The sequence below is a fragment of the Esox lucius genome, chromosome 4 (assembly GCF_011004845.1).
Source record: "Esox lucius isolate fEsoLuc1 chromosome 4, fEsoLuc1.pri, whole genome shotgun sequence".
In the NCBI taxonomy this organism is placed as follows: Eukaryota; Metazoa; Chordata; class Actinopteri; order Esociformes; family Esocidae; genus Esox; species Esox lucius.
The window spans coordinates 1,802,686-1,826,373 of record NC_047572.1 but is presented as its reverse complement, the minus strand read 5'-3'; positions in this window follow the sequence as shown (position 1 = coordinate 1,826,373).

Below are 23,688 nucleotides of genomic sequence, written 5' to 3'. Positions count from 1 at the left end.
TCCCTGTGACGCCAGAAGATGGCGGGGTTCTGTAACCTCAGCAATGGATGTCCAAGGATGAAGGGTTCCCTGAGAGAGGGCACAACCAGTACCTGGATGGTTTCTGAGTGTAGTAGGTCGATTTGGAGGGTGATGTCTTCAGTCACATGGGAGATGAGGCCCGTTCCCAGCAGTCGACCCTCCAGGGCGTTAATCCTGAGGGGAGGCCCCATCCATCCTCCCCTCAATTAGGTGCAGTCGCCCTGTCCCCTTTGCAGAAAAGCATCCCCAAAGAATGATTTCCACCTCCATGCTTCACGGTTGGGATGGTGTTCTTGGGGTTGTACTCATCCTTCTTCTTCCTCCAAACACGGCGAGTGGAGTTTAGACCAGTTTAGATCCTCCTCTGGATCATCCAGATGGTCATTGGCAAACTTCAGATGGGCCTGAACATGCACTGGCTTGAGCAGGGGAACCTTGTGTGCGCTGCAGGTTTTTTATCCATGACGTCGTAGTGTGTTACTAATGGTTTTCTTTGAGACTGTGGTCCCAGCTCTCTTCAGGTCATCGACCAGGTCCTGCTGGGCAGTTCTGGGCTAATCCCTCATCTTCCTCATGATCATTGATGCCCCACGAGGTGAGATCTTGCATGGAGCCCCAGACCGAGGGAGCTTGACTGTCATATTGAACTTTTTCCAATTTCTAATAATTGCGCCAACAGTGGTTGCCTTCTCACCAAGCCTATTGTCATGTAGCCCATCCCAGCCTTGTGCAGGTCGACAATTTTATCCCTGATATCCTTACACAGCTCTTTGGTCTTGGCCATTGTGGAGAGGTTGGAGTCTGTTTGATTGAGTGTGTGGACAGGTGTCTTTTATACAGGTAACGAGTTCAAATAGGTGCAGTTAATACAGGTAATGAGTGGAGAACAGGAGGGCTAACAGGTCTGTGAGTGGGTCTGAAGGGCATTAAAAGAGCAAGGGCAATCAGTTTGAAGACAAGGGACTGACTGGCTGCGACCACCATTTCCATGCTTTAGTCTGTAGTGTTTTAACAATCACAACCTTCTCTCTGACTCAAAGCTATACATCTTACACATCCATCTCATGTTGTGGCACTTGAAACATACAAATTAAACATTCATTCATTCATTCATTCATTCATCTTCTTCCGCTTCATCCGGGGCCGGGTCGCGGGGGCAGCAGTCTAAGCAGAGATGCCCAGACTTCCCTCTCCCCAGACACTTCCTCCAGCTCTTCCGGGGGGACATCTCAAAATTAAACCAAACTGCCACACATAAAGAAATGATGTGACAAGTTAAAACTAATCATTACTAATTTGATCTTACCATGGAGTCCAAATTAGCAGTCAGAAGGTCCAATGTTCTGTAAAAATAAAAATAAAGGGTTATTTATATGCTTTTCACCTAATTTATTCTAACTCAAGGATGCCCATTGATATTTCTTTTTTTTTTTTTTTTACATATCATATATAACAAATTGTGTACATTAATTTGTAATATTACCTGTATGGCCAGGTTGTGGAAATTCTGAAACCTGATGCATTCTTACTGTTTAAAGGACTGAGTCCCATTGTTTGGATGTGAGAATGAATGAGTTACTAGTTAAAGATGCTGAGAGGGATCTGGTATTTGTCCTAGGGGGACATCCTTGACCAGCATCCTGGACTGGCACAGGTGGATTAGAGGGGTACTCGTAAATCTGTATAACCCTTTAGTGTCTCTGTTGATTAACCAGATATTGTGTCTCCTCAGGAGTTGAGAAGGATAAGGTGGGGGGACAGCCAGCCCTTTGGGTAAAACCTATGGTTAACAACTTACCACACCCCTTTTTGTATGTAAAATATACTGTTGAATGAGCTATATTGAGTTATATTGACTCCTCGGATGATTATGTTTGTAAGCGTTTGACGCGTCTCTCATATTTGCAAATATTAATATAACTGTTAGAATGTGCCAAGAGTATTTTGCCTCTGTACTTCCTTCTTAAAGAGTTCTGATCGATAAAATTACCATCACACAGGTGTCTTGTTTTTGTATTCCAAAGTAGTTGCTATTGTGCATACAAAGGCTGGTGCTCCTCATGCTCTTAAAGACTGTTGTGACTTCCTGTTCAAGTCTAAAAGGAAAACAGAAATATAATGACAAGAAGCAGTGACTCACTTTACATTGTGCTATAGTGACAATTTCATCAAACAACATATAGTAAAGCTTTCTATATAAGTACATAACTAATAACATAACCTGACAACAGTGCTGGCAGCACAACTTTTCCTTTTTTCTGTAAAACGCGTATCATACAACAATGAAATTAACTCATTCCAGCCAGCAGCATCTTTACCATATCCAGCTTTGATAAAACCACAACCTCGTGTAATGGGGCCTTTCCAGGCAAAAAGGACATATCTCGTGCCAGCAAAGTTAGTTAGCTAGCTAGCAGACGCCGCTGCTTTCAGTGCGGAGAAACTGACTTAAGTAGGTGAGCCAACAGGAATGTACAAAGTTTGTTTCGCTTAAAACTTACCTTCATGGTTCCATATTCACGTTCTTTCCCATCTCAGTCAACAAATCAACAAAGTCCGCCAAACTAGTTGAAATGTTGACCATGGACGTATAGTATGTGTCAGACGAATGACTGCTCAAATGTGGGGAGGGGCTTTGACGTCATGCTCCGAATGCAGAGAAGGTTGCCAGATTCACTGATAACACTCAATTACATTTTACTTGGAAATATCAACTAATTAAGCCAATTAATTGGTTTAGTGAATATTACCTGGATCAAAGGATGCAATTTACATACAAAACTGAGGACACATAATTACAAACACTCACTAAGTAATGCTCTACATGCTATTTTAAAGTAAATACACTGAATTCATATTTCTTTGGAGAATTTATATAGATACTTTTTTTCAGTATGGCCAAATGTTTTTGTGTGGCTGCCATGTGAACATTGATCAGGGGTGCTAGAAAACCTGATGCATTCAAAGCCTTGACCAGCACGTTTCAGTCACTGTGTTAAAACTGCCCCCACAATGTCATCATAAAGAGTCTCAAAAAAATAATTAGATGGGTCGAGATAAGAATGTCTTCTCTGGCTCGAGTGGTCCACTTTACATACGATACATGCTTTGTGGAGAATGACCGCAACAACATGTTCCAGGATCATACCCAATGTTGCATTGATGATCTATAAAACTTGTGGTGCAAGGCATTTGTCCATTTTGTGCTAACTCTTGTCAGCATTTGAAAGGTATGACAAATTAAGAGCTCCTAGCTAAGCACCAAACCGTTCAAGCTAATGGTAGTTTCTTGGTGGGTTTAATCAAGCTGTCGGAATCAAGCTGTCAGGGTCCAGGATACCGTAGCAGGGTTCAGCGTTGTCATACAGCGTCACACAACCAGTAATCAGCCCTGGGTTCTTCAAACTCCGGTTGGTTGTATTCTTGAGACATGTTTCGTAAAGTCTACCAACTGCTTGATAGTCACAGGTCTGTCTGTTTTTATGCTGTGTTGAGGACTTTGTTAGCTTAAGGCTGGGCTTCAGGGTTGGACATCAGTTGAATAGTCCAAAGTCGCAGTCACACTCTAACACACCAACATTGTCAGGAAATAGTTCTAACAGAGTCATACTGTTTCATTCCCATGATTACCTTAAACAGTACATCTAGCGTATTATGTATGCCCTGTTTTGGGCCCAAATAAAACACTTTTCGAAAGGTGGTCCATAAACTGGGATTAATGACCATTTGATCAGTCACACCAGCCTTAAACTTTTGGCCTTCAGGTAATTCATAAAATGCAACCTCCGGTATCTCAGAGTTGAAAGTTTACCCATCGATCTGCCCGTCGTACAACTTCCACTCCTGTGCCAACATGTCCTACTGTAGTTGATGAATTTGGGTTAAACTCTGCATCTGATACTTCGGGGCTGGCTTATTGACCATTTGTATTCTCTTTCTGACTCGCTTGGCAGCGGAAGCTTTAAACAGTGTTTCACCCAAAACATTGATTGCTACACAATCCACCATGGTTTGTAATGTGTAAGCAAGTTTACTCAGGCAAGACTGAATGACCATCACCAGGGTCTGTATGGTTTAAATACACAGACCACACCAACCACCTCTCACCTCATAAAACATGAAAGTTTAACACTCACTGGTTGTTAGACATTTGTTGTAGCACTTACCGGAACATAATGCCAGGGAGTTTTGCATTGCTGAACAATGGCACCCTTTTTTTAAACATCAAAGATGTTGCCGCTGATATAACTCCTATTAACTGCCTGGGTATTTAACATTCCAGAACCCTAAGGCCCATTTGTTTAACATCAAACATCTAACTAATGTTAAAACACCTGTCTGGGGTGTTTATCAATCGTTGTAATACATCAAACATGAACACAACCATGCCATCATAAATTATAAAATCACATGCATACGTCATTCTGGAAGTTCCGCCCTAACACACGTCATACAGGAAGTCCATACATCACACAGGAAGCCCCACCCAGCAAACCAGAGGTCCCGCCTACCAAACCAGAAGTCCCACCCACCTGTCAAATCAAACTGTAAGCCCCACCCACCAGGTTGATAAATCACCAAAATGACAAAAGATACCCTATATTTATTACTGTGCTGGACAAACAATTCCGATCCATGGAGGCTCCACCTTGCAACTTACAGGAATTAAAGGATGTCTTAGTGGCGGATACCACAGCACACCTTCAGAGATCTAGTGGAGTCCATGCCTTGATGGGTTAGGGCTGATTTGGCGGCAAAAGGGGGACATACACAATATTAGGCAGGTGGTCATAATGTTATGGTTATTCGGTGTGCACAATAGCTCTTAAAATGTGTTCACTCCTTTGGACTTTTATGCTTTTATTGTGTTACAGCATGAAATGAAATTGGTTTTATTTTGGAGTTTTTGCCTCTGATCACAAAATGTCCATGTCAGTGTGAAAAACAAAAACACGGCGTACGCACGAAAATACGGCGTAAGCCAGCTTTCACGTACTAACAGTGAAATTAACGTAAGAATGTGCGTTCTTCAACGTAAACTTCAGGCCTGGCGTACGTACATTTTTGTGATTTTTGTCCGTTGGCGACTCATAGAGGCAATAAAGGGAAGTGGCAAACATTACACTACGAACTGTTCTATCGCACCTGTCAGATATTGCTTATAATTTGTAATTGATAAATGATTTGCAATATTATTGTCACACGAGTCTTATTAAAATATTCTATTAATTATGCAATTAAGTAAGAACATATATAAAGGATGTGAAAATTGATACAACCCGTCTAGCAATGGCAGCTTTGGCCTTATTAGAAGACATTTTCAATGGACAAATCCGGAGAGAACAAGTTTTTAGGGACCACAGTGATTTTCTGGCCCACGATGATGACTGGCTTATCAGCCGTTTCAGATTTCCAAGGGCTATACTCTTGGAGCTCTGCGCTGAATTTGGAAAGAGAGACAGTGAGGAGCCACGCTCCTTTACAGGTGCTTACTACACTTGGTTTCCTAGCAACCGGTTCTTTCCAAAGAAAACTGGCAGACCGCTCAGGAATAAGCCAGTCGTGTTTGAGCCGTGCAATGCCACCTGTATGGGATGGCATCATCCGCTTGTCTACCAGGTATAGAACGTTCCCATACGATGCAGGTGACCAGCCAAACATCAAAGCGCAATTTGCAGTGATAGCCGGTTTTCCTAATGTAATCGGAGCGATCGACTGCACACATATTGCTATAAAGGTGTCATCTGAAGAAGAATTTGCATATGTGAATCGGAAACATTTTCATTCAATAAATGTGCAGATTATATGTGATGCACAAATGCGCCTAACAAATATTGTGGCAAGGTGGCCTGGGTCAACCCATGATTCATATATCCTTACAAACAGCATGGTTGGGATGAGACTCCAAGCTGGCAGGGTGCGCGATGGGTGGCTACTTGGTAAGTTATGTAATTATTATTACTGCCCATCAGGAGACAGTGGTTATCCACTAAAGACGTGGCTGTTAACCCACCTCACCAACCCACAAACTGACCGAGAGCGCAGATACAATGATGCCCATTCTCGCACTCGGTCAGTTGTGGAGCGGGCGATTGGGCAGCTGAAATGTCGGTGGCGCTGCCTTGACAGGACTGGGGGGTTGCTGTTATACCGCCCTGACAAGGTTTGCCGCATCATACTGGCCTGTGGAGTGCTGCACAATGCCGCGCACAGGCATGGCATACCCCTTGGCGAGGTGGGGGCACCGCCAGATGACCCTGACCCAGGACCAGTATATGTGCAGCACAATCAACAAGCCATTCAGGCCCGTCAACGTGTAATTGCGACAATATAAATGGTACTCAGACACAAAGTTCATTTCTTGACCAATTATTTTAATGAATGGCTTATTTCTGTGAGTGCGTCAGTGACATTTTTAAGGTGACTGTTCATTTCTTCAATGGCCCTAACAATTTGCTGTTGTGACTCCAGAACAGCATGCGTCAAGACACGGCCAGATGGACGGGCTTCAGCACTGGGGGGAACATTAGAGACACGGGAGACGCTGGACTGAATGGGCTCTGGCTGCTCAGGTGGTGCGGACTCTGAGTGCGTGCCAGTGGACGTTCCTGTGGTTCCTAAATCCAAATAAACACAGGCACATCTTAACAGTAATTTGAGTCTGTTCCTTATTAATGGGTACATGCATTTGCAATAAAAGCAGTGGATACGGAAAATCTCTGGTGTATTTTTTACTATATTGCATGCATTTTAAAATTAAACGGTGGCTGGCTATATATATCAAAGTTAAGGAAATAAATTTGAGTCACCTTGCTGGCAGTCCTGTAGTATATCCGAGTCTCCTACATCAGCGGATACGATTCCAGAGATTAACGTGTCTCCTACAATAGAGGCAACTCTCTGATCAAAGGGTGCAAGTTCATCGGTCCCTGTACCACCGCCTGTTCTGCCCACACTTTGTTGGTGCGCAGCAGTTCTCCGCTTAACTTCCACCTTTATGTCTGACCATTTGTTCTTCAGTTCATTTACGGTGCGACTCTCAGATCCCACCGCGTTGACGGCATCAGACAAACTCACCCACTCTTTTTTCTTTCTTTTGTTATTAACCCTTTGGCGTGTACGATCACACTGGTGTGATCAATCTAGAGTGGTCCCTGGAGCGTACGATCACACCGGTGTGATTAGAACGTCATGTTTAGAACGCACCATTAGCATACCTAGCTACAAGTAACATAACAATGGCTGGTAAAACCGCGCTATTATTTACTCAAATTTAGCTCAAACAGTGTTTATAACTTTATTTCCTGATTGTAATTGTTTCAAGACCATACTATGATATTAACCAGGTAGAAAGCATTCAAATCGGGACAAGAAGTGTTACTTACGTACCAACAGACAGCCAACACTAATACACAAAAATATATTAGCGACTACTACCGATCAAAACCATTGCAAAAACTTTCTAGAAGTTACGTTCCCCGTTGTATGCATTTTATATAGTTTATTCATTTTCACTGCACTGAATAACTGGTCACGATTTGTTAGCTAGCAGGCAGCTGACGTTTCTAGCAGTTAGCTGACGTTTTCTAGCTAGCTACAGTAATAAATCAACCAACTTTTGCAGCTCTTAGAATTCGAGTCAACGAGAGAAGCTTGCAATGCAATGCATGTAGTGTTCCTTACCTAGCAAGGTGACTGTTCAAATGCTGGCGTGAATTCAAATGCTGCAGAGTACTGAAGTCACGTGCAAAAAAACTCACGCTGGGGGGTCGGTAAGGAATATTTGAAACTCATGCGTTAAGGTTAATTCCAGAGGACAGATTTCCAAATAAAATATTATTTCTTGTTTCTACCTCTGATAGTAGCACCTCTAATTCGTTTTCAGTGAAATTTCGTTTCTTGCTGGCTTTAGCCATGTTCTTGCAGGTTTCTTTTGCCAAATTGGACTAATTACCATATTAAAATTAATTTAATTGAGGGAGGAGACAGGGTGTGGTGTGGTGCTCGTGCATGTGAACTCAATTTCGCGTTAATTAGGATGTACAAAGAGAATGTATGTGGAATGCTGCGTACGCAGAGATTCATACATCAGATTTTTTTGGTGCGTACGCACATTTATAGCTTTGTCCGTACGCAATGTTTTAGTATGAATTCAACGCAAGTCTTTGTACATGAGGCCCCAGGGGTGCAAACTATTGTCTTTAGAAGTTATGTAATTAGTTGATCAGAGATCAATCAAGGTGTTTCACATGACTTTAGGTAAAATTAATATGTCTCTGCAAGGTCTCTCAGCTGGTTAGTACAATTCTCTGTGTGCATTTTGTAGGATACTATTGCATTTGTACATGATAGGGCAGAGCTGTAGATAAGCACGACTGTGCTCCAAAAGCTGTTTACCTTGACTGTACATGCTTTTCTGCAAAAATAATATGGATAGGTCCACGGGAGGTGAGTACTTTTGAGAACCGCTTCATCAACTATCAGTCCCATTGCTTGTTTAATGCAAGCCTACTATTTGTTTTTGGTTACGATCTTTGGAGCTTTTATGTTACTAGTGAGTCATAGATTATCAAGTTAAACTACCCAGGTCTCTAAATAGGCAAATGAAAGCTTGCAATTCATTCGCCTCATGCTGAGTGGAAGCAACTCATCTAGGGTCTAGATCAGCAAGTCAATAAGCCCACACCTTGACAGAGTAATTTCAATGATTAGCGCTTAATAATTAATGAGCAGTTGGTGGGTAGCTTTTCCGCTTAACGAGCAACCTTTCTACGCTGTAGTACTTAATTACAAACAGCCTGCTACAATTAAAGGATGAGCAAATGTCTTCCTCGGCTTCAAAATAGTGACAGATTCATCGCTCCATTGCCCATAGGTACAGTTGTGCTCATAAGTTTGCATACCCTGGCAGACATTGTGAAATTCTGGCATTGATATTGAAGATATGACTGATCAAGCAAAAAACTGTCTTTTCTTGAAGAATAGTGATCATATGAAACCATTCATTATCACATAGTTGTTTGGCTCCTTTTTAACAAATATCACTCAAATGGCCCTGATCAAAAGTTCACATACCCTTGAATGTTTGGCCTTGTTACAGACACACAAGGTGACACACACAGGTCATCTCATCTTCATCCGCTTATCCGTATCAGGTCGCGGGGGCAGCAGCTCCAGCAGGGGACCCCAAACTTCCCTTTCCCGAGCCACATTTGCCAGCTCTGACTGGGGGATCCCGAGGCGTTCCCAGGCCAGTTTCGAAATATAATCTTTCCACCTGGTCCTGGGCCTACTCCGAGGTCTCCTCCCAGCTGGACGTGCCTGGAACACCTCCTTAGGGAGACGTCCTGGGGGCATTCTTACCAGATGCCCGAACCACCTCAACTGGCTCCTTTCGACGCAAAGGAGCAGCGGCTCTACTCCGAGGTCCTCACAGATGGCTGAGCTTCTCACCCTATCCCTAAGGGAGAAGCCAGCCACCCTTCTGAGAAAACCCATTTTAGCCGCTTGTACTCGTGATCTTGTTCTTTCGGTCATGACCCAGCCTTCATGACCATAGGTGAGGGTAGGAAGGAAAATTGACCGGTATATCGAGAGCTTTGCCTTCCGGCTCAGCTCTCTTTTCGTCACAACGGTGCGGTAAAGCGAATGCAATACCGCCCCCGCTGCTCCGGCCAATCTCCCCCTCACTCGCGAACAAGACCCTGAGATACTTGAACTCCTTTACTTGGGGTAACGCCTCATTCCCTACCCGGAGATGGCACTCCACCGGTTTCCTGCTGAGAACCATGGCCTCAGATTTAGAGGTGCTAATCCTCATCCCAACCGCTTCGCACTCGGCTGCGAACCGGTCCAGTGAGTGCTGAAGGTCACAGACCATTGATGCCATCAGGACCACATCATCCGCAAAAAGCAGTGATGAGATCCCCAGGACACCGAACTGCAAACTCTCCCCACCCTGACCAAGCCTCGATATACTGTCCATAAAAGTTACAAACAAGATTGGTGACAAAGCGCAGCCCTTGCGGAGGCCAACCCCCACCTGGAACGAGTCCGACTTACTACCAAGAATCCGAACACAGCTCTCACTTTGGACGTACAGGGATTGGATAGCCCTCAAAAGGGACCTCCTCACCCCATACTCAAGCAGCACCTCCCACAGTATCTCCCAGGGGACCCGGTCATACGCCTTCTCCAGATCCACAAAACACATGTAGTCAGGATGGGCATATTCCCAGGCCCCCTCCAGGATCCTTGCAAGAGTAAAGAGCTGGTCGGTTGTTCTGCGACCAGGACGGAATCTGCATTGTTCCTCTTCAATCTGAGGTTTGACTATCTGCCAAACTATCCTTTCCAGTACCTTTGAGTAGACTTTCCTAGGGAGGCTGAAAAGTGTGATACCCCTGTAATTGGCACACACGCTCTGGTCCACCTTTTTGAACAGGGGAACCACCACCCCGGTCCGCCACTCCTTAGGCACTTTCCCAGACTTCCACGCAATGTTGAAGAGGCGTGTCATCCAAGACATCCCTTCCACACCCAAAGCTTTCTACATTTCGGGACGGATCTCGTCAATCCCCGGAGCTTTGCCACTGTGGAGTTGTTTGACTACCTCAGTGACTTCTGCCATGGAGATTGACGATGCTTCCCCATCAGCCTCCAGCTCTGCCTCCACTAAAGAGGGTGTGTTAGTGGGATTTAGGAGTCCCTCAAAGAGTTCCTTCCATCGCCCAATTACCTCCTCAGTTGAGGTCAACAGTGTCCCATCCTTACTGTACACAGCTTGGATAGTTCCCCATTTTCCCCTCCTGAGGTGGCGGATGGTTTTCCAGAAATGCCTTGGTGCCGACCGAAAGTCCTTCTCCATGGCTTCCCCAAACTCCTCCCACACCTGCTGTTTTGCCTCTTTCACAGCAGAGGTCGCAGCCCTTCGGGGTCTGTCGGTACACTGCAACCGTCTCCGGAGTCTTCCGAGATAACATATCCCGGAAGGCCTCCTTCTTCAGTCGGACGGCTTCCCTGACCACCGGTGTCCACCAGGGTGTTCGAGGGTTACCGCCCCTTGATGCTCCGCCGGAGGTATGAGTTGATGATCTTTTGGACAGGGGCCTCCTCCAGACGTTCCCAGTTCACCCACAATACCCGTTTGGGTTTTCCCGGTCTGTCCAGAGTCTTCGCCCACCCCCTGACCCAACCAGCAGATGGTGATCGGTTGACAGCTCTGCCCCTCTCTTTACCCGAGTGTCCAAAACATGCGGTCGCAGATCCGATGACACAATCACAAAATCAATCATCGCCCTTCGGCCTAGGGTGCTCTGCTACCACGTACACTTATGAGCATCTTTATGTTCGAACATGGTGTTCGTTATAGATAATCCATGACTAGCACAGAACTATAACAACAAACGACCACTTGAGTTCAGATCAGGGAGGCCGTTCCTCACTATCACACCTCTCCAGGTGTCTCCATCATTGCCCACATGTGCGTTGAAGTCCCCCAGCAGAATTATGGAGTCCCCTACTGGAGCCCCATACAGGACTCCATTCAGGGTCTCCAAGAAGGCCAAATACTTCGAACTGCTGTTCGGGGCATATGCACAAACAACAGTCAGAGATTCCCCCCCACAACCCGTAGGCGAAGGGAGGCGACCCTTCTCATCCACTGGGGTAAACTCCAACATAGCGGCACTCAGCCGGGGGCTTGTGCTCACAACCATAAGTGATATTTTTGGAGAGGGGTCAACAAGGCCTATAGTGAACAGAATACCATCCCCACTGTGAAGCATGGTGGTCGCTCACTAATGTTTTGGGGGTGTTTGAGCTCTAAAGGCACAGAGCATCTTATGAAAATGTATGGCAAAATGAATGCAGCATGTTATCAGAAAATACTGACAGACAATTTGCATCCTTTTGCATGAAAGCTGCGCATGGGATGCTTTTTGACTTTCCAGAACGACAATGACCCTAAGCACAAGGCCAAGTTGTCCCTCCAGTTGTTTCGGCAGAAAAACGTTAAGGTTCTGGAGTGGCCATCACAGTCTCCTGACCTTAATATCATCGAACCACTCAGGATCTCAAACGTGCGGTTGATGCAAGACGACCAAAGAGTTTGCCTGACCTGGAGCTATTTTGCCAAGACAAATGGGCAGCTATAACACCTGCAAGAATCTGGGGCCTCATAGATAATGATTTAGCAGGTTTTCCTACTTACAAAGCATGTAGAGGTTTATCATAGGTACACTTCAACTGTGAGAGACGGAATCTAAAACAAAAATCCAAAAATCACGTTGTGTCATGGTGCGGTGAGCAGCAGCGCCACCGTGCCATGTTTTCACAAGTTCCCATATCTCACGAACACATCCCGTACTGTCACATGTTTCCAATCTTCCACACCAGGTCCCAATCTAGCTCGTTTGTATGTGTATATATGTTTCCCCTCTGCTCCCCACATTGTGGATCATTGTTGCTGTTGCTTGTCATTGTTGCTGTCTGTTAGTATACCGGTGAGTGTTTTTAATGCACTGTTGAATGTTGATTGTTAAGACGCGTTGTCGCGCACTTTATTTTCATTCAGTCAGTAGTTAGTTTCGTTTTCCGTTCGTGTTTGGTTTGTTTGTTGTTTTAATAAAAACCCACGAACGAGAGTACTGCCTGCGCCTGGTTCCTCCAACACTACACCACGACGAGTCGTTACACGTTGTATGATTTTTAAATAATTAATTAGCATTTTATTACATGACATAAGTATTTGATCACCTACCTACCAGTAAGAATTCCGGCTCTCACAGACCTGTTAGTTTTTCTTTAAGAAGCCCTCCTGTTCTCCACTCATTACCTGTATTAACTGCACCTGTTTACCTGTATAAAAGACACCTGTCCACACATTCAATCAAACAGACTCCAACCTCTCCACAAAGGCCAAAACCAGAGAGCTGTGTAAGGACATCAGGGATAAAATTGTAGAACTGCACAAGGCTGGGATGGGCTACAGGACAGTAGGCAAGCAGCTTGGTGAAAAGGCAACAACTGTTGGCGCAATTAATAGAAATTGGAAGAAGTTCAAGATGACGGTCAATCTCCCTCTGTCTGGGGCTCCATGCAAGATCTCACCTCGTGGAGGATCAATGATCATGAGGAAGGTGAGGGATCAGCCAAGAACTACACGGCAGGACCTGATCAATGACCTGAAGAGAGCTGGGACCACAGTCTCAAAGAAAACCATTAGTAACAGACTACGCCGCCATGGATTAAAATCCTGCAGCGCACACAAGGTCCCCCTGCTCAAGCCAGCGCATGTCCAGCCCTGTCTGAAGTTTGCCAATGACCATCTGGATGATCCAGAGGAGGAATGGGAGAAGATCATGTGGTCTGATGAGACAAAAATTTAGCTTTTGGTCTAAACTCCACTCGCCGTGTTTGGAGGAAGAAGGATGAGTACAACCCCAAGAATACCATCCCAACCGTGAAGCATGAAGGTGGAAACATCATTCTTTGGGGATGCTTTTCTGCAAAGGGACAGGACGACTGCACCGTATTGAGGGGAGGATGGATGGGGCCAAGAACTGCCACCTCCCCTCCAAGAACTGCCACCTTAACGTGGTGGAGGGGTTTGAGTACCCGAGTGACCCTAGGAGCTATGTTGTCTGGGGCTATATGCCCCTGGTAGGGTCTCCCAAGGCAAACAGGTCTTAGGCGACGGGTCAGACTAAGAGCGGTTCAAAACCCCTTAATGAAGAATTCAATTTTGAGTACCGTGACGTCGCCCGGTATGGCGCAGCCGGGGCCCCACCCCGGAGCCAGGCCCGGGGTTGGGGCTCGAATGCGAGCGCCTGGTGGCCGGGCCTTCCCCCATGGGGCCCGGCCGGGCTCAGCCCGAACGGGTGACGTGGGGCCGCCCTCCCGTGGGCTCACCACCCACAGGAGGGACCATAAGGGGCCGGTGCAAAGAGGATCGGGCGGCAGTCAAAGGCAGGGGCCTAGACAACCCGATCTCTGGACACGGAAACTGGCTCTAGGGACGTGGAATGTCACCTCGCTGGCGGGGAAGGAGCCTGAGTTAGTGCGTGAGGTTGAGAGGTTCCGATTAGAGGTAGTCGGGATCACCTCTACGCACGGCTTGGGCTCTGGAACCACACTCCTTGAGAGAGGATGGACTCTTCACCACTCTGGAGTTGCCCATGGTGAGAGGCGGCGGGCTGGTGTGGGTTTGCTCATAGCTCCCCAGCTCTGCCGCCATGTGTTGGAGTTTACCCCGGTGAACGAGAGGGTCGTTTCCCTGCGCCTACGGGTCGGGGATAGGTCTCTCACTGTTGTTTGTGCCTACGGGCCTAACGGCAGTGCAGAGTACCCGACCTTCTTGGAGTCTCTGGGAGGGGTGCTGGAAAGTGCTCCGACTGGGGACTCTATTGTTCTACTGGGGGACTTCAACGCCCACGTGGGCAACGACAGTGACACCTGGAGGGGCGTGATTGGGAGGAACGGCCCCCCTGATCTGAACCCGAGTGGTGTTCAGTTATTGGACTTCTGTGCTAGTCACAGTTTGTCCATAACGAACACCATGTTCAAACATAAGGGTGTCCATCAGTGCACGTGGCACCAGGACACCCTAGGCCGCAGGTCGATGATCGACTTCGTTGTCGTCTCATCTGACCTGCGGCCGTATGTCTTGGACACTCGGGTGAAGAGAGGGGCGGAGCTGTCAACTGATCACCACCTGGTGGTGAGTTGGATCCGATGGCGGGGGAGGAAGCTGGACAGACTCGGCAGGCCCAAGCGTACTGTAAGGGTCTGCTGGGAACGTCTGGCCGAGTCTCCTGTCAGAGAGATCTTTAACTCCCACCTCCGGCAGAGCTTCGACTGGATCCCGAGGGAGGTTGGAGATATTGAGTCCGAGTGGACCATGTTCTCCACCGCCATTGTCGAAGCGGCCGCTCGGAGCTGTGGCCGTAAGGTCTCCGGTGCCTGTCGAGGCGGCAATCCCCGAACCCGGTGGTGGACACCGGAAGTAAGGGATGCCGTCAAGCTGAAGAAGGAGTCCTATCAGGCCTGGTTGGCTTGTGGGACTCCTGAGGCAGCTGACGGGTACCGACAGGCCAAGCGGGCTGCAGCCCGGGTGGTTGTGGAGGCAAAAACTCGGGCCTGGGAGGAGTTCGGTGAGGCCATGGAGAAGGACTTTCGGCTGGCCTCGAAGAGATTCTGGCAAACCATCCGGCGCCTCAGGAGAGGGAAACAGTGCCCTACCAACGCTGTTTACAGTAGAGGTGGGCAGCTGTTGACCTCAACTGAGGATGTCGTCGGGCGGTGGAAGGAGTACTTCGAGGATCTCCTCAATCCCGCTGACATGTCTTCCATTGAGGAAGCAGAGGATGAGGGCTCAGAGGTGAACTCGTCCATCACCCGGGCTGAAGTCACAGAGGTGGTCAAGAAACTCCTCGGTGGCAAGGCACCGGGGGTGGATGAGATCCGCCCTGAGTACCTCAAGTCTCTGGATGTTGTGGGGCTGTCTTGGTTGACACGCCTGTGCAACATCGCGTGGCGGTCGGGGACAGTGCCTCTGGGATGGCAGACCGGGGTGGTGGTCCCTCTTTTTAAGAAGGGGGACCGGAGGGTGTGTTCCAACTACAGGGGGATCACACTTCTCAGCCTGCCCGGGAAAGTCTATGCCAGGGTTCTGGAGAGGAGAATACGGCCGATAGTAGAACCTCGGATTCAGGAGGAACAGTGTGGTTTTCGTCCGGGCCGTGGAACACTGGACCAGCTCTATACCCTCTACGGGGTGTTGGAGGGTTCATGGGAGTTTGCCCAACCAATCCACATGTGTTTTGTGGATTTGGAGAAGGCATTCGACTGTGTCCCTCGCGGCATCTTGTGGAGGGTGCTTGGGGAATATGGGGTCCTGGGTCCTTTGCTAAGGGCTGTCAGGTCCCTATACAACCGAAGCAGGAGCTTGGTCCGCATTGCCGGCAGTAAGTCAGACTTGTTCCCAGTGCATGTTGGACTCCGGCAGGGCTGCCCTTTGTCACCGGTTCTGTTTGTAATTTTTATGGACAGAATTTCTAGGCGCAGCCAGGGGCCGGAGGGTGTCAGGTTTGGGGACCACACGATTTCGTCTCTGCTCTTTGCAGATGATGTTGTCGTGTTGGCCCCTTCTAACCAGGACCTTCAGCATGCACTGGGACGGTTTGCAGCCGAGTGTGAAGCGGTGGGGATGAAAATCAGTACCTCCAAATCCGAGGCCATGGTCCTCAGTCGGAAAAGGGTGGCTTGCCCACTTCAGGTTGGTGGAGAGTGCCTGCCTCAAGTGGAGGAGTTTAAGTATCTAGGGGTCTTGTTCACGAGTGAGGGAAGGATGGAACGGGAGATTGACAGACGGATCGGTGCAGCTTCTGCAGTAATGCAGTCGATGTATCGGTCTGTCGTGGTGAAGAAAGAGCTGAGCCGCAAGGCGAAGCTCTCGATTTACCAGTCAATCTACGTTCCTACTCTCACCTATGGTCATGAGCTTTGGGTCATGACCGAAAGGACAAGATCCCGGATACAGGCGGCCGAAATGAGTTTTCTCCGCAGGGTGGCTGGGCGATCCCTTAGAGATAGGGTGAGAAGCTCGGTCACCCGGGAGGAGCTCAGAGTAGAGCCACTGCTCCTCCACATCGAGAGGGGTCAGCTGAGGTGGCTTGGGCATCTTTTTCGGATGCCTCCGGAACGCCTTCCTGGGAAGGTGTTCCGGTCCCGTCCCACCGGGAGGAGACCCCGGGGAAGACCTAGGACACGCTGGAGGGACTATGTCTCCCGGCTGGCCTGGGAACGCCTCGGTCCCCCCCCGGAAGAGCTAGAGGAAGTGTCTGGGGAGAGGGAAGTCTGGGCATCCCTGCTTAGACTGCTGCCCCCGCGACCCGGCCCCGGATAAGCGGGAGAAGATGGATGGATGGGGCCATGTATCGCGAGATCTTGGCCAACAACCTCCTTCCCTCAGTAAGAGCATTGAAGATGGGTCATGGCTGGGTCTTCCAGCAAGACAACAACCTGAAACACACTGCCAGGGCAACTAAGGAATGGCTCTAGACCTGTACCGAATAGAAAATCTTTGGAGGGAGCTGAAAGTCCGTATTGCCCAGCGACAACCCCAAAACCTGAAGGATCTGGAGAAGTTCTGTATGAATGAGTGGGCCAGAATCCCTGCTGCAGTGTGTGCAAACCTGGTCAAGAACTACAGGAAACGTATGATCTCAGTAATTGCAAACAAAGGTTTCTGTACCAAATATTAAGTTCTGCTTTTCTGATGTATCAAATACTTATGTCGTGCAATAAAATGCAAATTAATTACTTAAAAAGCATACAATGTGATTTTGTGGATTTTTGTTTTAGATTCCGTCATTAAAAATTGAAGTATACCTACGATAAAATTACAGACTTCTACATGCTTTGTATATGGGAAAACCTGCAAAATCGGCAGTGTATCAAATACTTGTTCTCCCCACAATGTTAGAAAAACTGGTTTGAGGCAAGGTTATAATCGTTAACTAAACAAACGAAAAAACTAAAACGAGGTGGGAAAAAACATTGTCGTTAACTGAAATAAAAATGAAAACGAGGCATTACATAAAAACGATAACTAACTAAAACTGTAATGTGTGGTTGACAAAACTAACTAAAATAAAATACAATTATAGAGTACATGTTCTTAGTTTTCGTCTTTGTCAATGTCTTTCCTTTTTTAACGCTATTTAAAACACGCAGAGTATTCGCTCAGCTGTGTTTCCTTTACCTGCTCTCCCTCCGTCTCTCTGTCACTAACATACACACACCCCTCCCCTCCGTGCACACCGCGTCTCCATGAGAACGACGTTGAAGCAAGTTCGAAAGGTTGGTATCTCGTGAACACCTTTACACAATCACACATTAAAAGGTGGTATAAAAATATTTTAAATTCTGAATATAATTTTGTCAGTGTCTTAATGTCTACCCAAGAAGCGATTGCGCCTTCTTTAGAAAGTTAACTAGTCGCAAGTTTGAGGTAAAATGCACTTGGGTTGTCGATGTCAAAACACTATAAGCTGTGATTCAAATATTAAATAATGTTATGTCATTTTTACTTTTACACTGAATGTTTGCTGCTTCAATCCAGATGAGTGGGCAGAAGGCTATTGTATAAATTTAGAATAGGGTGTGAAAATTGTACAGCTCTGGTATTTGTATAGAGTGTGAATTCTGTTTAGAAGATGTGTAACGTTAGATTTTTGGTACAGCGTGTGGATTTTGTAAGAGGTAACGTTAACGTTAAAGGAATTTCCATGGGGTGTGAATTTGATAGGCCTCTAGGGTGTTAAATGTGTATATTTTGTGAAGGCGTGAACCATATTTAATATAATAAAGTTCTGTGTAACATTATTAACGAAGGAATAATTTTAACTATCCCTTTCAGATACTTTTTTCAAAACATTTAAGCAAATCTACTAAATAGCGATCAGATGGCTAAAAACTTAATCTGCATTTTGAGTTCTATCTATTTATGCTCTTGGCAAAGGTCATAACAAAACTAGTGCTATACATATCATAACACTTTGCCCCTAAACAACATAGTTTTTGTTGAGTTGTTATTACACAATACTTTTTCTGTCCTTTTTGAATCTTGCCCCTGACAAATAGCCCATATTACAAAAAAAGACTAAAACTAACACTAAAACTAATAAAAACTAAACTAAAACTAAGCATTTTCAAAAAATAAACTAGCAAACCCACTTTAAAAACTAATTAAAACTAAACTGAATTTGAAAACAAAAAGTCAAAACGAAATAAAAATAAAAACTAATAAAAATTGCAAAACTATAATAACCTTGGTTTGAGGACAGGTTACATGTCACATTTGGCATTGAGGATTGTCACAATGGTATGCCATGTTACTTTGTAAAATGTATTTAGTTATATGATAGCATTGTGAAGCATTTACACCGATCAGCGATAACATTATGACCACTGACAGGGGAAGTGAATAACACTGATAATTTCGTAATCATGGCACCTGTAGGTAGGTTGGATATATTAGTGAATATTCTGTGAATATTCTATCCTCAAAGTTTGTGTTACAAGCAGGAAAAATGGGCAAACGTAAAGATCTGAGCGCCTTTGACAAGGGCCAAATTGTCATGTCTAGACGACTGGGTCAGAGCATCTCCAAAACTGCAGCCCTTGTGGAGTGTTCCCGGTGAAACCTTGAGTCCTGCAATTCATGTGAATGTTACTTTGACACGTATTACCTACCTGAGCATTGTTGCAGAACGTGTGCACCCTTTTATGGCAATGTTATTCCCTGATGGCATTGGCGTCTTTCAACAGGATAATGTGCCCTGCCACAAAGCAAAAATGGTTCAGGAATGGTTTAAGGAACACAACGAGTTGAAGGTGTTTACTTGGCCTCCAAATTCCCCAGATCTCAATCCAATCGAGCATCTGTGAGATGTGCTTGACAAACAAGTCTGATCCATGGAGGCCCCACCTCGCAGCTTACAGGACTTAAAGGATCTGCTGCTAACGTCTTGATGCCAGATACGTTGTGCAGTCCATGCTTTGAGGGGTCAGGGATGTTTTTGGAAGCAAAACGGGGACCTACAGAATATAAGGCAGTTGGTTATAATGTTTTGGCTGATTGGTGTATAAGCTAAGCGTTATTTAAAGCTGGACAATCTTCTGCTTTTTTGGGTGGAATTACTCCCCCCAAATCTAAACAGAGCTCCCATAAAAGTAAGCAGTAATTTCTCAATTAAGTTTGGTGGATTTTTTTCTTCTCATTTTCTCTGTGATGATCTGCCCAGTGTACTGTACCATGGAAACTAAATGTCACCACTTTAAAAACCAAGCAGGAATATATGGAATGCTTTTTCTGCCAATTTCATGCAACATAACAAGCTACAAGAAGGCTAGAAGCAAGATAATGGGGGCTCTCAATCAATGGCAGGCCAAATTGCTTTTATTAAGGGCTAGTTGGTTAGCTAATGAGTGTCAAAAGCTTTGTCAGCTACGCCCTGCCCATGGATTGAACGTCCCTGGTGTCCTAATTGGGGTCAGTGGGCCAGAGAATGTGAAACTCAAATTTGAGAGCCAATGTCCTCACTCGTCTTACCAATCTCACCCATTTGTCTGGCTGTAATTCAATCCATCCAATTCCTCTGGAGGATCAAGGACACAGTATAATTTTGATAAGAGGACAGCATTATCTTATGCCAAGATGTATTGTTTTTGACCACTATTTCCCTCATTCCACACAGGTAACACAACATATCAAGACAGACATTTAAGATTTCAATTGGAGTCAAACTTTGTCTTAAGACAGTAATTGGAAAGGAAAACTCTGAATACCTCTATTTGTAAAGAATCCTTGATGTCAATGTTATTCTTTTACACTAACATTCAAAATAACCTTTAAATGCTAATGGACCAGTAGAGGAAAACGACTATTAATCATACTTCAATCATACTTCAATTATAATTCAAGGCCTCACTGTCTGATTGCAAACATATCTTAAGATCACAACTGACCTTAAATTAAGCATGAAATAGGTTCTCAATACAGAACTCTTTCACAAGATAGGCTTAGAATATAATACTCCAGAATCTTTTCACACACTGTCAATTAATTCACATAGAATTTCCTGGCATCAGAGATGAAATACTTTATAGAAGGTACATTACATATTACAACTAGTACCATAACTTCCAAACAATGAAAATCATTTGATTATAAGTTTGGATGATAGACAGCGGGTATAGGATTAGGGGTGAAGGGTACATTTCTCTGTGGAGTCAAGTCAAATAACAAAAGAACATGTTCACCTAAAGGCAATTTACACAACCCATAAAACACTCTACAGGGACCATCACACTTTTCACACCAACATATTTTCAACTGTCTTTTAGTTTGCTATGAGATGGATGGGGATACAGTTAGAAACCCAACAATTACTTTGACAGTAAACCACTGCTGTTTCAGGAAAATATTGAAAATGGCAGTAATCAAGTACTTTTCTATTTAATCTCAGTAACTGTAATCTCACTGACACTGTCATTGTGTATAAGTCAAATTGTATTACATAATCAAATTTTTCTTCACCTTTCTGATGAAAAGCTTACTGCCTACATTATCTGATTGATTCAGGTACACAGAGAATTGAACCTACGTTTATATTTTGAAGCTGCAGAGGCCAATAATAAAGGACTCTGAAGGATCAATTAGGGCATCTCAAGGATGGAACGAAAGATTTTTCATGTTGCCAGCTTTGAGATTCGATCACTCTTATGACAAAGTTGCCCTGACTTTTGCCTGGGAGGCACTGTGTAGGAAACTCCACCCAGGTTAAAGCAACTCTGTCAGTTCTTCTGCAGCATCAATTAAAATACGAAAAGAGTAAACATGCTTGAAAAAAAAGAAACTTAACCCTAAATCTAAGCTTATTAAAGTTGGGTATTGTAGATGTATTGATTGTATAAGTTAGTGAACTGTTATAAGCTGTTGTAACCAATGAAGCAAAATATTAATTGTTTGTAATATGAGCAAAAATTTAAGGTGCAAGTAGGAGAATAGGACACCCTGTTCAAGCGGTTGCCGGGGAGAGAAAGATTTAGTATGTCTGTCTTGTGAGACACAGGTCACAGGTTAGAGACACACACACATAGTCGGACAGACAACACAGACACCACAAGGGGGGCAAGGGGGGTACTTGCAGTTATCCTATAAGGAATAAAACTGGGATTGGGCCAAGGACACACTTGCTTTGTAAGTTAACGCCTCTATCTTTTTGGGCGTAGTAGAAGTATAAAAATGATGTTTTGACTGTTGATCCTTAAACATTGTGCGGCGACACTTGTCTCCAGAAGCTTCTGTAATAAATGGATATACGATACGGTAATTGACCTGACTCCTGGTGTTTTATTCTCCTTTCCAACAAACCAACTCGGGGAAGTGTTAGACTTCAACAATTTGTTTATTTAAAATATATATTTTTTTACATTTTAGGTATTTAGCTACGGAAGAGGATTAGTGCCAAGCAATACATTTAAAAAAAAAAAAAACATCTCGACATTAAAGTCATTATATAAAGTCATTATGTAACAAAGAAATAGAATTATAATTAGCATACAAACTTTAAAGAGAATTTGCAAGCGGCTAGATCTTTTTAGAAGAAAAAATCTGTCCAATTTGTGCGATACTCGCTTTTGTCCAACATGAATTGACCAATGGACAAATGCAAGTTTATCGCTGGCTTCACCTACGCGCAATTCATCGAGGATACCATGAAACGGATTATTAAACTTTATTCTCGATATTTAATGAGTTTATTCTCAAGATTGTATTTCAACTTTTTTCTAAAAATTTTACGTGTTTAATCTCGCATTATAATGACTTTAATCTCAAGATGGTTTTATTATTTTTTATTATTGCTTGGCACTAATCCTCTTCCGTATTTAGCAGACACTGGCATCTTACTGACTTAAAATTTTTTTGGTAAGTTCAGTGTATTACACACTTAAATAAGTACACAGATTTCCAAGCATGGTTTTGGTTATTTGTTACTGTAATGAAAACAAAGGCACATGCAATTATTGCATGTACACTGCGTGCACAATTATTAGGCAACTGAGTATTCTGATCATATTATTATTTCTATTATTTCATATTATTTTCCAACTCCAAATCATATAAACTTGAATGCTCATGGGATTGAATCATTTTCAGGTGATAAGTATTTGTGTAATGAGGGAGGGTGTGGCAACAGTGAATAACACCTTATATCAAGGTGTGCTTAATTATTAGGCAGCTTCATGAGCTCAGGTAAAATGGGCCAAAAAAGAGGTTTAACTGACAGTGAAAAGTCATAAATTGTAAAATACCTTTCAGACAGATGCAACACTCTTGAAACAGCTAAACTATTGTGGCATAACCAACGGACACTCAAACGTTTTGTTGCGAATAGTCAACTGGGGTGCAAAAAATACACAGAGAATAAAAGACGCAAATTAACTGCAAAAGACTTGAGAACAATTAAACGTGAAGCTACCAGGAACCCATTATCCTCCAATGCCACTATATTCCAGAACTGCAACCTGGAGTGTCCAAAAATACAAGGTATTAAGTGCTCTGAGACATGGCCAAGGTCAAGAACACTGAAAGAAGACCATCACTGAATAAGATTCACACGTTGAAGCGTATAGATTGGGCAAAGAAATACCTGAATACAGATTTTTAAAAGGTTTTATGCACTGATGAAATGAGTGACTCTTGATGAACCAGATGGATAGGAATGTGGCCATCACTAATGGACACAGTGTACCACTTTGAGTCAGGCAGCAGCAAGGTGGAGGAGGGGTACTGGTATGGGCTGCTATCATTAAGGATGAGGTAGTTGGACCTTTTCGGGTTGAAGATGGACTGAAACTCAACTCTCATACCTACTGCCAGTTTCTGGAAGCAGTGGTACAGGAATAAGTTCTCAGCATTCAAGAAGGCCATGTTCTTTATGCAGGACAATGCTCCATCACATGCATCCAAGTACTCCACTACTTGGCTATCAAGCAAGGGCCTCAAAGATGCCAGAAAAATGACCTGACCCCCTACCTTACCTGACTTAAACCCTGTTGAGAACTTGTGGACCCTTCTCAAATGTGAGATTTACAGTC